The sequence below is a fragment of the Triticum urartu genome, chromosome 2A (genome assembly GCF_056163025.1).
Source record: "Triticum urartu cultivar PI428250 chromosome 2A, HENAU_Tu73, whole genome shotgun sequence".
NCBI classification, from domain to species: Eukaryota; Viridiplantae; Streptophyta; class Magnoliopsida; order Poales; family Poaceae; genus Triticum; species Triticum urartu.
The window spans coordinates 358,532,110-358,548,228 of NC_141874.1; positions in this window are offsets into that span (position 1 = coordinate 358,532,110).

Sequence of the window (16,119 nt, forward strand, 5' to 3'; positions counted from 1 at the left end):
ATTGGAATCGGTGGCAAGGGCTTGTCGAACCTTGTCCAGCTCCTCCTGGTTGATCATCGTTGTAACACCCATGATGCTGCTATATCTCCCACGTGTAGAGGCATGACTTAGAGGCATAAACACATGGTGGTTTTTGTCGCAAGAGGGGTAATCTTCACACAATCCCATGTACTGTATAAGGAAGGGATAAAGAGTTGGCTTACAATCGCCACTTCACACAAATAACAAGTTAAACATACATCATCATGAGTACAATCAAGGTCTGACTACGGAACCAAAATAAAAGAAGACAACCCAAAATGCTAGATCCCCGATCGTCCCAACTGGACACCACTACTGATCATCCAGAAAAGACACCTAACAACGACCAAGATCTTCATCGAGCTCCCACTTGAGCTTGGTTGCGTCACCTATACTGGTATCATCGGCACCTACAACTGTTTTGGAAGTATCCGTGAGTCGCGAGGACTCATCAATCTCAAAACCCTCATGATCAAGACCATTTAAGATTATGGGTAGGATGTGGTAATGAGGTGGAGTTGCAGCAAGTGCTAAGCAAATATGGTGGCTAACTTACAAATACAAGAGTAAGATGAGAAACTACGCAACGGTCAAGAAACTACAATTGATCAAGAAGTGATCATGAGACTACTTACGTTCAAACATAACCCAAACCGTGTTCACTTCCCGGGCCCCGCCGAAAAGAGACTATCACGGCTACACATGCGGTTGATTCATTTTAATTAAGTGTCAAGTTTTCTACAACCGGATATTAACAAATTCCCATCTGCCACATAACCTCGGGCATGGCTCTCGAAAGTTTATACCCTGCAGGGGTGTCCCAACTTAGCCCATCACAAGCTCTCACAATCAACGAAGGATATCCTTCTCCTGGAACAACCCAATCAGACTCGGAATCTCGGTTACAAGACATTTCGACAATGGTAAAACAAGACCAGAAAGACCGCCCGATTGTGCCGACAAATCCCGATAGGAGCTGCACATATCTCGTTCTCAGGGCACACCGGATAAGACATCCTACAAGTAAAACCAGCCCTCAAGTTTCCCCAAGGTGGCCCCGCAGTCTACTCAGTTTGGACCAACACTTAGAGAAGCACTGGCCCGGGGGGTTAAATAAAGATGACCCTCAGGTTCGTGACCCCAAGGGAAAGTTATAGGTTGTTAGGCAAATGTAAAACCAAGGTTGAGCCTTGCTGGAGGATTTTATTCAAAGTGAACTGTCAAGGGGGTCCCATAACCCCAACCGTGTAAGGAACGCAAAATCAAGGAACATAACATCGGTATGACGGAAACTAGGGTGGCAAGAGTGGAACAAAACACCAGGCATAAGGCCAAGCGTTCCACCCTCTACCAAGTATATAGATGCGTTAAATTAAACAATAGATAATATGATATCCCAAACATATCCATGTTGCAACATGGAACAACCTACACAGCACCTTCAACTAGCAACGGTATAAGAGGGGCTGAGCAAAAGCGGTAACATTGACAAACAACGGTTTGCTAGGAAGGTGGGTTAGAGGCTTGACATGGCAATATGGGAGGCATGATAAACAAGTGGTAGGTAGCGCGACATAACGATAGAGCGAACAACTAGCAAGCAAAAATAGAAGTGATATCAAGGGTAATGGTCATCTTGTCTGAAAAGTTCTCGTTAGGAAGAAGATCAAATCCATGAAGAAGACAAACGGAAGTAGTCGAACGAATCCTCACAACTCCAGAACAAAACCGCAGCTAACGAGAGAAGCAAACCGAAAAGAAGCAAGCAACATGATAAACACACAAGCATAAACATGGTATGATGCACAACGAAGGATGGTGCATGTCCGGTTTAATGAGGCATGGCATGGCAAAGTGCACAAACAACACTACAAGTTAAGCGGGGTTCAATATGCAATGAGTTGCATATTGATGAAACACCACATTTGATTATTGAGTTCACTCACGTTTAGGTACTCAACAAAATTAAATGTTGCTTAACATGGCAAGAGGTGAGGCATAAGTAAACTAACTATTTAGGCAAGTTTAAATGAGGCCGGAAATAACAAACAACACTTTCGGAAAATCCTCATGTGCATATTTTGAATTTGGTACTGTTCTTCCCTAATTCATATTTTAGAGTTGTTAAACATGCAAGATGAGTGCACCATGTTAAACTAGACATTTTTCTACCCCATTTGCATATAAAGTTTATTTAAAACCGAGCTATGGTTAATTAGTTATGAAATAAATCATTTTAACATGACATTATGCAAATTTAGTGCAAACAACATTTTAAACATTTTTAACATGAATGAAAGTAGCATATTCTGAAACTAGATGAAATTCTAAGCATTTTTCATATATAACTTATTTTAATCCGATGCATAAATCATGAGTTATTATATGGATGAAATGCAAGGGTTTTTTCTGCAAAACTATCAAACACTGGAATAATAACTAAATCGTTTCACGAAAAAAATGTGACTCAGGCCGAATCAACATGCTAGCCCAACAGGTGCAGGGGCGTTGGAGGCTCACATGGGCCTTGGCCCATTCGGTGGATAGGGGAGGCAGGGCGAAGTGGGACTGGAGACGCGCTGGGCGTTGGCGGGGTACTGGGCTGAGGCGCGGGGAGGTGGCCCACGCACAAAAACACGATGGTGCATGCGCCCGCACGCACGCACGCACAAACACGTTGGCAGGGTACTGGGCTGAGGCACGAAGGCCACGCCGGCGGTGTCTCCGGCGAGCTGATGACGGCGGGGGCAGGTCGGACTGGGCGGATCCGGCGACTTGATCGCATTAGAGACGTGGTGCTCGAGCTCGGCGGCCATGGAGGTCCCTGTTCATGGCAGCAGAGAGAGAGATGTGAGAGGAAGGAGGAGAAGGAGACGGGCAGGGAAGGAGGATCAGGGTGGTGGGGTCCGGCCTGCGAGGTCCTCCGCCGGAGCTCGGCGACGAGGTCTCCGGTGGCGGGTTGTCGAGGTGCGAGGGGAGCTGCGGGCGACAGAGTCCATGATCCAGATCACGATCGAGCGGGAGGCTACAGGCGCGGGCAGCAGCGTGGTTTCGGGCCAGGGCGGGCCTCGCGCAGGCTCCGCGGGCCATGGAAGAAGCGGGAGCTTAGCAGGGGCATGGGTGAGGTGGTGGGTACACATGGCGGTTGCGAAGTGGTGGAGGGCGGCGCTGTGGGCTGAGGTGGCGCGAGCGGGTTGGTGGGGAGCGTTCGGCCGGCGGCGGTTGGGCCGTTGGGCGGCGCCAAGTGGCGAGGTAGGAGCGGGGTGGAACGGAATGCGAGGAGGGGCAGCGGCTGCAGGTTAGGGGAGGGGCTAGGCTAGGTTTAGCACCGATTTGGAAGGGGAAGGGTCCATTTATAGAAGGGGCTAGGATTAGGGTTTGGACGGGGGTTTTGCTTCGTTTCAGAGCCGTTCGATTGCCATCGGACGGTTCGGAGCGGAGGGGTTAGGTAGATGGGCTAGGAGGGCTATGTAGAGGGGTTTCAGGCTGAGAAGAGAGAGACGGAAATGCAGCCCGGCAAGGTTTCCGGAGACCGAAAACGTCTGACGGTTTGACCGACTATAATGCCGCTATAGTTCTCCGTTGGGGCGTCAAACGGACTCCGAATGCGATGAAACTTGGTAGGCGGTCTACTGACAATATAACAACATCGCATGCCAACTTTCATCTCATTCCTAGAACATTTTCCGGTCACTTATAAAATAATATTTCAAACGTGTCGCGGGCGCGTGCAAGTGTGTCTGGGCTCAGAACGGACAATGGAAGGAACAGGGAGACCGAGACAGATGCAAGTTTTAAAAACATAAGGATGCAATGCACATGATGACATGATGAATGCGACAAATAAATAAATAACACGACTGCCACGCAAAACATGGAAGGTGTCTGGAGTGTCATTCTCGGGGCGTCACAACACTCCTCCACTTACAAGAGATCTCATCCGGAGATCTAAGGATGGCACCGGAAAGAAGCGGAAGAGCAAGAGGTAAAACGAAGTTTCTTCTTTTACAAAAGAGTGAAAGCAACGAACCTTGAGAGGTTAAACAAATTGAAATAAGGAATCCAACAGAGATGCAAGAAGTTGAAAACACTCTGTTATAAAAGAGGAACAAGGAACATTGCAAGAACCTTGTAGGTTGAAGGACATGAAACAAGAGCTTAACGGACAAAAAAGAATATGAAAGCACACTAGTAGAAAAGAGAAACAAAGAACACCATGTGAACCTTGGAGTTTGCAAATCTATGAATGACGAGAACAATGGACAAGAAGTACTTGCAAGCACTCCGGTTGAAACGAGATGTACAAGGAATGATAAAGATCAATTACGACAACACTCTGGTTGGAAAAGGAAGGCATAGAATACGAACTTGGCAAAATGAAAGCACTTGGATGAGACTCCGGTTAGAAGAGGAATGATAGACACAACACTCCGGTTAAAACAAGATAGAGAAGGAATAAGAATGATATAATCTGGACAGCACTCCGACTGTAAATGGAAGGAATTGAACATGAACTTGACAAGATGAGAGGATACTTGTTGAAATCAACAACACGCTGCCTCCAGAACTATTGAAAGAATGGCACAATGGGTAAGAAAGATTTCAGACAGCACTCCGGTTGAGAAGGGAGGCAAAACTTGACAGAATGGGAAGAACTTGAAAAGAGGGCATGACACTCCGGTTGGAAATGGATAAGCACGAAAAGAACACGGTCTTCACAATCTGAGATGATGAGTGAAGAGAGAAACATCACAATGCGTCCGGAAGGAAGAATAGAATATATATCATTGATATCACATAATGGAGAAGAAAAAGTCAGCTTCTGCCACCAATGAAATAGGAAAGCACCCTTCCAAGAAGGTTAAAACAGAGTTGTTGGAAAAACCAACAGCGAAACGAATAAGCTTGTAGTGGGCTTATGGAAAACATCTCAAAACTGAGGTGAAATTCTGCCACCAAAAACAATGATTGATCGGGAACAAATAAGAGATGAAAAACTTCTTCACCGAGATGGGAAGGAGAAGATTGGATCATTGATAAGCACCACAATAGCAACATTCCTTTGGAAAAGCTTTAGGTGAAATCTAGACCAAGATAGCTCCAACTAATAGATTGATTGGTTGCAAAGGATGTCCTGAAGGAAAGGAAAATGATGGATTTAAAATATCTCATTCTCGACAACTTGAATCACGAAGAGAAATTGTCAATAATGACATAGCACCACCTCAGAATATAAGAGAGAAAGAATTGCACTTCGGAATGCAAGATGAAGAATGCTTGAACTCCTCAAAACAAGACATGTGTTGAGCACCATGTTTATTTTTGAGTATAGCTTGGCGGTTCTTAACTTCAAGAGAAATATTGAAAAACAATTGCAGAATGAAAAGAATCCTTGATGAACGACCCTGTAGAACCTCCATGAAGAACTACAGTAATAAAAGGATGATAGAAAGAAAGAGAAGTTGAAAACACAAGGTGAAGCCTTGCAATGATTTAGATGGAGCTTTGCAACGACATAAATGAGAGAGCTTGGAACTCCGAAAAGAAAAGATGAAGCATCTCAAACCGAGAAATGTGACATGATGAACAACTCCGAAAAGAAGAAGCTAGGTCACTTGGATGAAACAATAATAAGAATTATGTTATGCGTATCCTTCACCAATTTGAATTGATGACAAGCAACAGATTTGGCATACTACTTATTCACGTAGAAAGGATTAAGGAGATATATAGCGTAAACTTGAGAAGCTCTTGAATGAACCACCGGTATGATTTCAGAAAGAATGAATGAATTGATATGGTAACAAAGGAAAATGAATCTTGAACGAACCACCATAAGAATTGAAACTAAATGTAACAAGAAGGGACGAATCACCGGGAATAATTAGAAAATGAACGAAGATGCTTGAGTGAATTTGGATACCAGGGAATGAAGAGATGGCAAGCTGAATAGAGAATACTTGAATGATGCACCGGTGAGATTTGGAGACCGATAGCTAAAAGCTGGAATGAATAATTCTGAGATGATGGGCTCCGGAGAATCAAACTGAAAAGACTCATGAATTTCTCCGGATGGGTGAAAAGAACTTCTCATGATCGGAACAATTTGAGAGGATGGCACCAAGCTTGAACTAAGCATCTTTGGAAGAACGGGTAAGGATTTAAGAGGAACTCTTCTTCGGTCTTAAAAATCCGAGAATGACGACAAGAAACACCACCATGGATTGTTGAGGCACTCCGAAATGAAAATTAGAAAGGCTGAACCAACGATGAAAAGATTGAAAGATCTTGGGGAAAGACAAATGACTGATGATAATTCATTCTTACGTCAAACTTCGAAAGAATTTGGGAATAACTCCAAAAAAAATTAGAATGCAAGTAAGATCCTGGGAAAAGACATGTGGGTTAGGGCCCACTTGAAAGGATCGAGAAGAGGTGTCTAGAGGGGGGTGATTAGACACTAAGTGCCAAAAGTTGCAGTTTTTAATATTCTTAAGTTTAAGTGGAGTTTAAGAACAAGTTTAACAAACACAATACATATCAAGCAAGCTTGCAATGAGCATATGAGCAGCGGAGAGTAAAGCATGCAACTTGCAAGAATGTAAGGAGAAGGGTTTGGAGTATTCAAACGCAATTGGAGACACGGATGTTTTTGTCGTGGTTCCGATAGGTGGTGCTATCGTACATCCATGTTGATGGAGACTTCAACCCATGGAGGGCAATGGTTGCGCGAGTCCACGGAGGGCTCCACCCACGAAGGGTCCACGAAGAAGCAACCTTGTCTATTCCATCACGGCCGTCGCCCACGAAGGACTTGCCTCACTAGCGGTAGATCTTCACGAAGTAGGCGATCTCCTTGCCCTTACAAACTCCTTGGTTCAACTCCACAATCTTGTCGGAGGCTCCCAAGTGACACGTAGCCAATCTAGGAGACACCACTCTCCAAGAAGTAACAAATGGTGTGTTGATGATGAACTCCTTGCTCTTGTGCTTCGGATGATAGTCTCGCCAACACTCAACTCTCTCTCACACGATTTTGATTTGGTGGAAAGAAGATTTGAGTGGAAAACAACTTGGGGAAGGCTAGAGATCAAGATTCATATGGTTGGAATGGAATATCTTGACCTCAACACAAGTGTAGGTGGTTCTCTCTCAGAAAATGTGTATTGAAAGTCTAGGTATGTTCTGATGGCTCTCTCCACTAATGAAGAGTGGGAGGAGGGGTATATATAGCCTCCACACAAAATCTAACCGTTACATTCAATTTACCAATCTCGGTGAGACCGAAGGGAAAAACTCGGTCGGACCGATTTAGTAAACCTAGTGACCGTTAGGGTTTTCGGTGGGACCGACTAGTTCAACTCGGTGGAACCGATGTGCTAGGGTTAGAGTAAAACCAAAACTCGGTTTGACCGATTACTCAAACTCAGTGGGACCGATTTGTGTAATAAGCGAAACAGAGAGTTGGCCAAGCAAACTCGATGGGGCCGATTGCATATCTCGGTGGGACCGAAAATATTGCAACAGGTAACAGAGAGTTTGCAAGCCCATCTCGGTGAGACCGAGATCCCATCGGTGAGACCGGACTAATTAGGGTTTCTGGCAGTGGCTATGTTAACTGAACTCGGTGGCTCCGGATAGAAAGAATCGGTGGGGCCGAGTTTAACTTTTGGTTTAGGTCATATCACTAAGCAATTTGAGCAAGCAAGCCATTAATCAACACCTCATCCCCTCTTGATAGTATTAGCTTTTCCTATAGACTCAATGTGATCTTGGATCACTAAAATAGAAAATGTAGAGTCTTGATCTTGAAGCTTGAGCCAATCCTTTGTCCTTAGCATCTTGAAGGGGTTCCACATCCTCTAGTCCATGCCACTCCATTGTTGAACTTATCTAAAACATACTAGGTAAAAGTGTTAGTCCAACAAGAGATATGTTGACATTAATTACCAAAACCACCCAGGGAGCACTTGTGCTTTCAATCTCCCCCTTTTTGGTAATTGATGACAACATACATCAAAGCTTTAGATAAAGATATAGAGAATAGCAAGTAAAGCTCTGGAAAGACATGTAACATGCATAGGCTCCCCCTACATGTATGCAATCATGTGAATATTGAATATAGGAGCATGTGAATGCGTAAACATGACAGAGTAAGCAATGTGTTACATGTATCTTGGCTATATGCATCAGACCAAATGATGTGAATGTGAGAAATGTACCTTCATGCTCATGAGTCCTTCTTGCAAACAGTATGTACATCAGCATGAACTTCTCATTCACATGACTGTGATGCATATACTTACCTTGTGGTCTTGAGTTGGCTTAGGATGGGATGAACCTGCACAAACAAGGTTAAATAACACAGATACACCTACTGACCAAAGCAAACAAGAGAAACCACAAGAGAACCAAGACTGGGATGACATGTAGAGTGAGTACTAAGTACCACATTGGATATAGACATGCCCCCAAAGGTAAAGATATGCAATAAAATCAGAGATTTCCTTCCCTTAGATGTCTTGCTCCCCCTGAATCTGCATGGGATATTGGGAGAAGATAGGGAACAGAAAACCAGAGCACCAAAAAAGAAACAACAGAGCTTGAGCTAAAGCAAGCAACCAAACATGTCTTTCCCCTCTTAAAGACATGTGACATCTCTCCTCTTGAACACCAAGCATCTGGGGTCTTTGATGATATTACTTTCTCCTAGTTGAGAAACTCTCTCCCCGTGAGTACTCTCTCTTTCTCCCCCTATAGGAAGGATTAAGCTTTGATGTGATCTCTATCTCCCCCTTTGACATCAATTTCCAAGAAGGGCTCTTCTAGACATGTGATACAAATGGGTTGGTCCTTGAGTCACAGAGCAAAGCAGCATGTCTAATATGATGCTGGCAGAGGACAAGAATCATTGAGTGGAGCTGGAGCAAACAGAAATCAGGAATAAGTGACAAGTTGGTTTTCCTGTGATGAAATCGGTGACTCCGAGTTGTGTGCTTTGGTTGCACCGAAGGATTTCGGTTGGGCCGAAGAGAACAAACCGGTGTGACCGAGTTCATCAGAGTGAAACCACTTGTCACCTTAGCTCACTAGACAAGTAAGATCTCACAAGGATATGCAAGGAATTAACTGAAAGATTTGCAATGAATTGGACGCAGAAAATGCAGAACAAAAAGGAAAGAAAAGAAACTAAAAGTTCTAGATGAAGTTTTTTTTGAAAGGGGAAATATGCAAATGCAAAAGCACGGAGAAACACTAGAGAACTTCATCTAGAAATGGTCGGTGACAAAGTCACCTATGTTAGAGTATATTGACTTAGGAGTCAAGTGAGAGCACTTGATCATAGATCATACTCATCGTTTACGATCAGAATGGGGTTATCATTTTTCGTTTAAGCCTTTTGATGTATTCACATCTTCTCGAGTTTCTTTGACTCATGACTTGGAGTAAAGCTTCTCAAAGATGGAATAATATACATTGGGTGGTGGTGTTGATCTTGTTCATGTAGTTGAACTTGTGTGGGTTGCTCAAGGTTGATGTAGTTCATCAAGGGTTGGGAGCACCACTTGGAGTTTGAGTTCATCTACCTACATGGGTTAGCTTTGCAAGGAAGAGCACTTGTGTATCCAAAATGACAATCATGAGACTCAACATGGAATTTGCCAAAGGATATGTTTGAATGGTTTCGTGCTTCCTTGTCTTCAACCACCATTGTGTAGAGACTTGGTGATGTAGAGATTCCTCAAGATGTGAGTGAGTTGCAATCTCATATATTTAGATTCAACCAAGTACCTACACGGGTTAGATAACATGCAAGGTACAAATATATCTGAGACATATGAATAGCATCATAAGAGAAATATCGAGGATTAGTCATAGGCTCATGCCCCGCATGTATCAAATGGAGTTCCTACTCCAAGTTTGAAGCATCAATGATGTTCAATTCACCTCTCAACCTGCAAAACACTTTCTCATCAAGTGGTTTAGTGAATATATCCACCAATTGCTTATCGGTGCGAACATGCTTAAGGTTAATGTCCCCTTTTGCAACATGATCTCGAATGAAATGATGACGAACTTCAATATGCTTAGTTCGAGAATGTTGCACGGGATTGTGAGCAATCTTATTAGCACTTTCATTGTCACATAGCAATGGAACATGTTTCACATATATCCCATAATCTTTAAGAGTTTGGGTCATCCAAAGTAATTGAGCGTAACATGAACCAACGGCAATGTATTCCGCTTCGGCGGTGGATAAGGATACCAAGTTTTGTTTCTTGGAAGACCAAGACACAAGAGATCTACCAAGGAATTGAAAAGTACCCGAAGTGGATTTTCTATCAACCTTGTCTCCGGCATAGTCCGAATCGGAGTAGCCAACAAGATCAAAAGAGGACCTCTTAGGATACCAAATGCCAAAATTTGGTGTATGGATTAGGTATCTCACTATCCTTTTCACAGCCTTAAGATGACATTCTTTAGGAGCAGCTTGATATCGTGCACACATGCACACACTTAGCATAATATCGGGATGAGAGGCACATAGATATAACAATGAACCAATCATAGAGCGATAAACCTTTTGATCAATCGGTTCACCATCTTTGGTCAAATCAAGATGTCCACTAGTAGGCATGGGTGTAGTCATACCTTTGCATTCTTGCATATTGAACTTCTTGAATAAGTCCTTGGTGTACTTCGTTTGAGAGACAAAGGTACCTTCCTTAGTTTGCTTGATTTGCAAACCGAGAAAGAATTTGAGTTCACTCATCATAGACATCTCAAACTTCTCCGACATTAGCTTTCCAAACTTCTCACTAAAATGAGGGTTAGTTGAACCAAATATGATATCATCAACATAAATTTGGCACACAAATAGTTATCCATTAATCCTTTTAGTAAAAAGAGTAGAATCAATTTTACCAATTTCAAAGCCTTTTTCAATAAGGAACTTGGTCAAGCATTTATACCATGCTCTAGGAGCTTGTTTAAGACCATAAAGGGCTTTGTGAACTTTGTAAACATGATTAGGTTTCTTAGGATTGACGAAGCCGGGTGGTTGCTTAACATAAAGTTCCTCTTCGATTTTTCCATTTAGAAAAGCACTTTTAATGTCCATTTGGTACAAGGTGATATCATGGTGATTAGCATAAGCAAGTAAGATGCGAATGGACTCAAGTCTAGCAACGGGAGCATATGGCTCACCATAGTCCATACCTTCAACTTGTGTGTAGCCTTGGGCGACGAGACGTGCTTTGTTGCGGACCACTTGTCCATCTTCATCTTGCTTGTTGCGAAACACCCATTTGGTACCAATGATGTTGTGGTTGTTGTCGGGCTTCTTGACCAAAGTCCACACTTGATTTCTCTCAAAGTTGTGTAGCTCTTCATGCATAGCGTTTATCCAATCCGGATCCTCCAATGCTTCTTCAACCTTCATAGTTCAATGCTAGAGATGAATGAGTAATGTTCACAAAAGTTAGCTAAACGAGTTTTAGAGCGAGTGATTCTCCCGGTTTGGATATCATTGTAGATTTGCTCGACGGGATGATCCTTAGCAATTCTTGCTCGAACTCGTGAAAGCTTTTGCTTGGGTCGCGGTGGAACATCCTCTTCATCTTGGCCTTCTTCATTGTTGACGTTGTCGTTCTCTTGTCGTGGTGGAGAAGGAGGTTGTTGATGTTCATCTTGGTGTGCTTCCTCGTTTTCTTCATCTTGGCGTGTCCCGCTTGTGGATGCTTCCGTATCAACTCTTGGTTCACCTTGTCGTGAGGTAGAAGCTTCCACTTGGACGGACGAGGTACTCTCCTTCACTTCCGTTGGACGAATCTTGCCAATGGACAAGTCTTGAATTGCTTCCGAAGGGTCTTTGTCTCCTACATCAATTGGCAATTGCTCTACTTGCGAGCCGTTAGATTCATCAAACTTCACATCCACCGTCTCTTCAACCTTTTGGGTTAAATTGTTGTAGACACGGTAAGTGTGAGAATTTGAGCCATAACCAAGTAGGAAACCTTCATCAGATTTAGGAGCAAATTTAGAACGACGATGCTTATCAAGAATGTAGCACTTTGAGCCGAATACTCGAAAGTATCCAACTTGGGGTTTGTTACCGGTGAGGAGCTCGTATGCCATCTTGCCGAGTAGCTTGTGAAGATACAAGCGATTTATTGCATGACAAGCTGTCTCAACCGCTTCCGCCCAAAAGTGCTTTGGTGTTTTGTACTCATCAAGCATCATTCTTGCCATCTCGATAAGAGTCCGGTTCTTCCTTTCAACAAATCCATTTTGTTGAGGTGTGTACGTAGCCGAGAACTCGTGCGAAATCCCTTCTTCGTCAAGAAAGGTGTCCACATTTGCGTTCTTGAACACCGTTCCATTGTCACTCCGAACCTTCTTGATCTTCACGTCAAACTGATTTTGGGCCTTCCTAGCGAAGTTTTTGAAGATCTTTTGGACCTACGATTTGTCATCAAGAAAGAACACCCACGTAAATCTTGAAAAATGATCAACTATGACTAGACCAAATGAGTTACCACTGAGACTCTTGTAGGCATTTGGACCAAAGAGGTCCATGTGAAGTAGCTCGAGTGGTCTTCTTGTGGTCATGATGTTCTTCGCGCGGTGACTTCCTCCAACTTGTTTCCCTGCTTGACAAGCACTACAAAGTCTATCCTTGTCAAATATGACATCTTTTATTCCAAGGATATGATCACCTTTAATAAGCTTATCAAGATTTCGCATACCAACATGACCTAGTCTTCTATGCCACAACCAGCCTTTAGAAGATTTAGCAATTAAGCAAGTTTTAGGTTGAGCCTTTTTAGTGAAATCAACAATGTAAAGATCTCCTCTACGTATACCGGTAAAGACCATCTTATGATTATCTCTACGAAATACTTGGCAGTCTACTTCAGTAAATAGGACATTGAAACCAAAATCAGCAAGTCTAGATACTGAAAGTAAGTTGTAGCCAAGAGATTCAATGAGCATGACATTTTGTATGGAGCTATCATTTGAGATGGCCACCTTACCAAGGCCAACCACCTTACGCTTGAATTATCACCAAAAGTGACATACTTTCGAGGGCCGTCATTTTCAGCAAGCTCACTGAACATGTCTTTATCTCCGGTCATATGATCAGTACATCCACTATCAAGGACCCATTCCTTTCCTCCAGCCATGTAGCCGCAAAGATTTGCCATAAGACCAAAGTGTCTCATCGCATCATCGAGATCATAGTCACTATCATCATCCTCATCCGAGTATTCATGTTCAACATCATCTTGTGATTGATCAATTCCTAGAGAGGGCAATTCATTAGATAAATGATCATTTCTATAGTTATCTTTATGAATTCTAATAGCTCTGGAAATGATATTGCTAATGGTTCCAACATCTCCTTTGGCACTCGTAAGATCAGTAAGCTCAAATAAGCAGTCACCAAATTTGGGATCATTGGAACTCATCTTAATCAAAGCAATAGACTTATGGAGGATTTCATCTAGATCTTTCAAGGAGTAATTAGGAAAGAGTTCCTCAAGGAATTTCCATATGGTGTAGGCACATTTAAGAGTCGGCAAACATCCAATCAAGTTTCTAGGCAAGCCTCTAGTGATAAGATTAACAGTTCTAAGATTGCGAATCATGTCAATATCTTCATCTAGGGTAGGGTGCAAAGGATAAACATGAGGTGCACAAGGGCTAGTAATGTACTTGTTCAAATGATATTCATTGAAAATCTCAAGCATTTCATTTTTCCACTCATGAAAATACTCTCCATCAAGAATAGGCACTCTATGTCTAAGACTCCCCAAAGTAGACACATCCATCTTCCTCCAATGGTGTTTAAACCAAGGCAATGGAGACCAATGCTCTGATACCAATTGAAAGGATCGAGAAGAGGTGTCTAGAGGGGGGTGATTAGACACTAAGTGCCAAAGTTGCAGTTTTTAATATTCTTAAGTTTAAGTGGAGTTTAAGAACTAGTTTAACAAACACAATACCTATCAAGCAAGCTTGCAATGAGTATATGAGTAGCGAAAAGTAAAGCATGCAACTTGCAAGAATGTAAGGAGAAGGGTTTGGAGTATTCAAACGCAATTGGAGACACGGATGCTTTTGTTGTGGTTCCGATAGGTGGTGCTATCGTACATTCACGTTGATGGAGACTTCAACCCATGGAGGGTAACGGTTGCGCGAGTCCACGGAGGGCTCCACCCATGAAGGGTCCACGAAGAAGCAACCTTGTCTATTCCATCACGGCCGTCGCCCACAAAGGACTTGCCTCATTAGCGGTATATCTTCACGAAGTAGGCGATCTCCTTGCCCTTACAAACTCCTTGGTTCAACTCCACAATCTTGTCGGAGGCTCCCAAGTGACACCTAGCCAATCTAGGAGACACCACTCTCCAAGAAGTAACATATGGTGTTTTGATGATGAACTTCTTGCTCTTGTGCTTCAAATGATAGTCTCCCCAACACTCAACTCTCTCTCACGGGATTTTGATTTGGTGGAAAGAATATTTGAGTGCAAAGCAACTTGGGGAAGGCTAGAGATCAAGATTCATATGGTTGGAATGGAATATCTTGACCTCAACACAAGTGTAGGTGGTTCTCTCTCAGAAAATGTGTATTGGAAGTGTAGGTATGTTCTAATGGCTCTCTCCACTAACGAAGAGTTGGTGGAGGGGTATATATAGCCTCCACACAAAATCTAACCGTTACACTCATTTACCAATCTCGGTGAGACCGAAGGGAAAATCTCGGTCGGACTGATTTAGTAAACCTAGTGACCGTTAGGGTTTTCGGTGGGACCGACTAGTTCAACTCGGTGGAACCGATGTGCTAGGGTTAGGGTAAAACCAAAACTCGGTTTGAATGATTACTCAAACTCGATGGGACCGATTTGGGTAATAAACGAAACAGAGAGTTGGCCAAGAAAACTCGGTGGGGCCGATTGCATATCTCGGTGGGACCGAAAATATTGCAACAGGTAACAGAGAGTTTGCAAGCCCATCTCGGTGAGACCGAGATCCCATCGGTGAGACCGAACTGATTAGGGTTTCTGGCAGTGGCTATGTTAACTGAACTCGGTGGCTCCGGATAGAAATAATCGGTGGGGCCGAGTTTGACTTTTGGTTTAGGTCATATGTGGATGTGGGAAGGTAGTTGAGGGTTTTGGAGCATATCACTAAGCACTTTGAGCACGCAAGCCATTAAGCAACACCTCATCCCCTCTTGATAGTATTGGCTTTTCCTATAGACTCAATGTGATCTTGGATCACTAAAATAGAAAATGTAGATTCTTGATCTTGAAGCTTGAGCCAATCCTTTGTCCTTAGCATCTTGAAGGGGTTTCACATCCTCTAGTCCATGCCACTCTATTGTTGAACTTATCTGAAACATACTAGGTAAAAGTGTTAGTCCAACAAGAGATATGTTGACATTAATTACCAAAACCACCCAGGGAGCACTTGTGCTTTCACCACTCAAGATAAAACACCATTGGAAATGATTGCTTAGGAAGAGATAATGCACCGGTAAGATTTAAATGGCTTGAATAAGCTAAGAACCTCGAAATAGCTTGAAAGGATTAAGAATGGAAATGCGAATCTTCTGAGATGTCTTGAGCACTTCAGATACGAATAGACAAAGGTGAGTGATTAAGAGGTGCATCGGCATGAGAAAGCATTTGAATCAAGGAAATGAATATGATTAACACCGAAAGCTTGAATTTATTCCACCGGAGAAGAAAAAGAATGAAGAATGATGAACTTGAAGCTTCCTTAGTATCTTCGTGAGAATCACCGGATAAGAACATTAACGGAAAAGAATGGAGAGACTTCCCATCAATAATAGGATACTTGAATAAGAAATCTGAGTCCTTGAAGAAAAGGGTGGGAGGGCCAGGAAAACAAAGACAACTTGGGACGGATGACACAAACACCATTGAGAAAACATAGAGTTGATCTTGCAAATGTTGAAAATGATCGGATCCACTTGAGGAGAATCACACCGGTTGGAAAAGAGTTGACATGACAATCTCGATGATCGAAAGGATTACCACTCCCATAGAAATATAAGAACACCGTT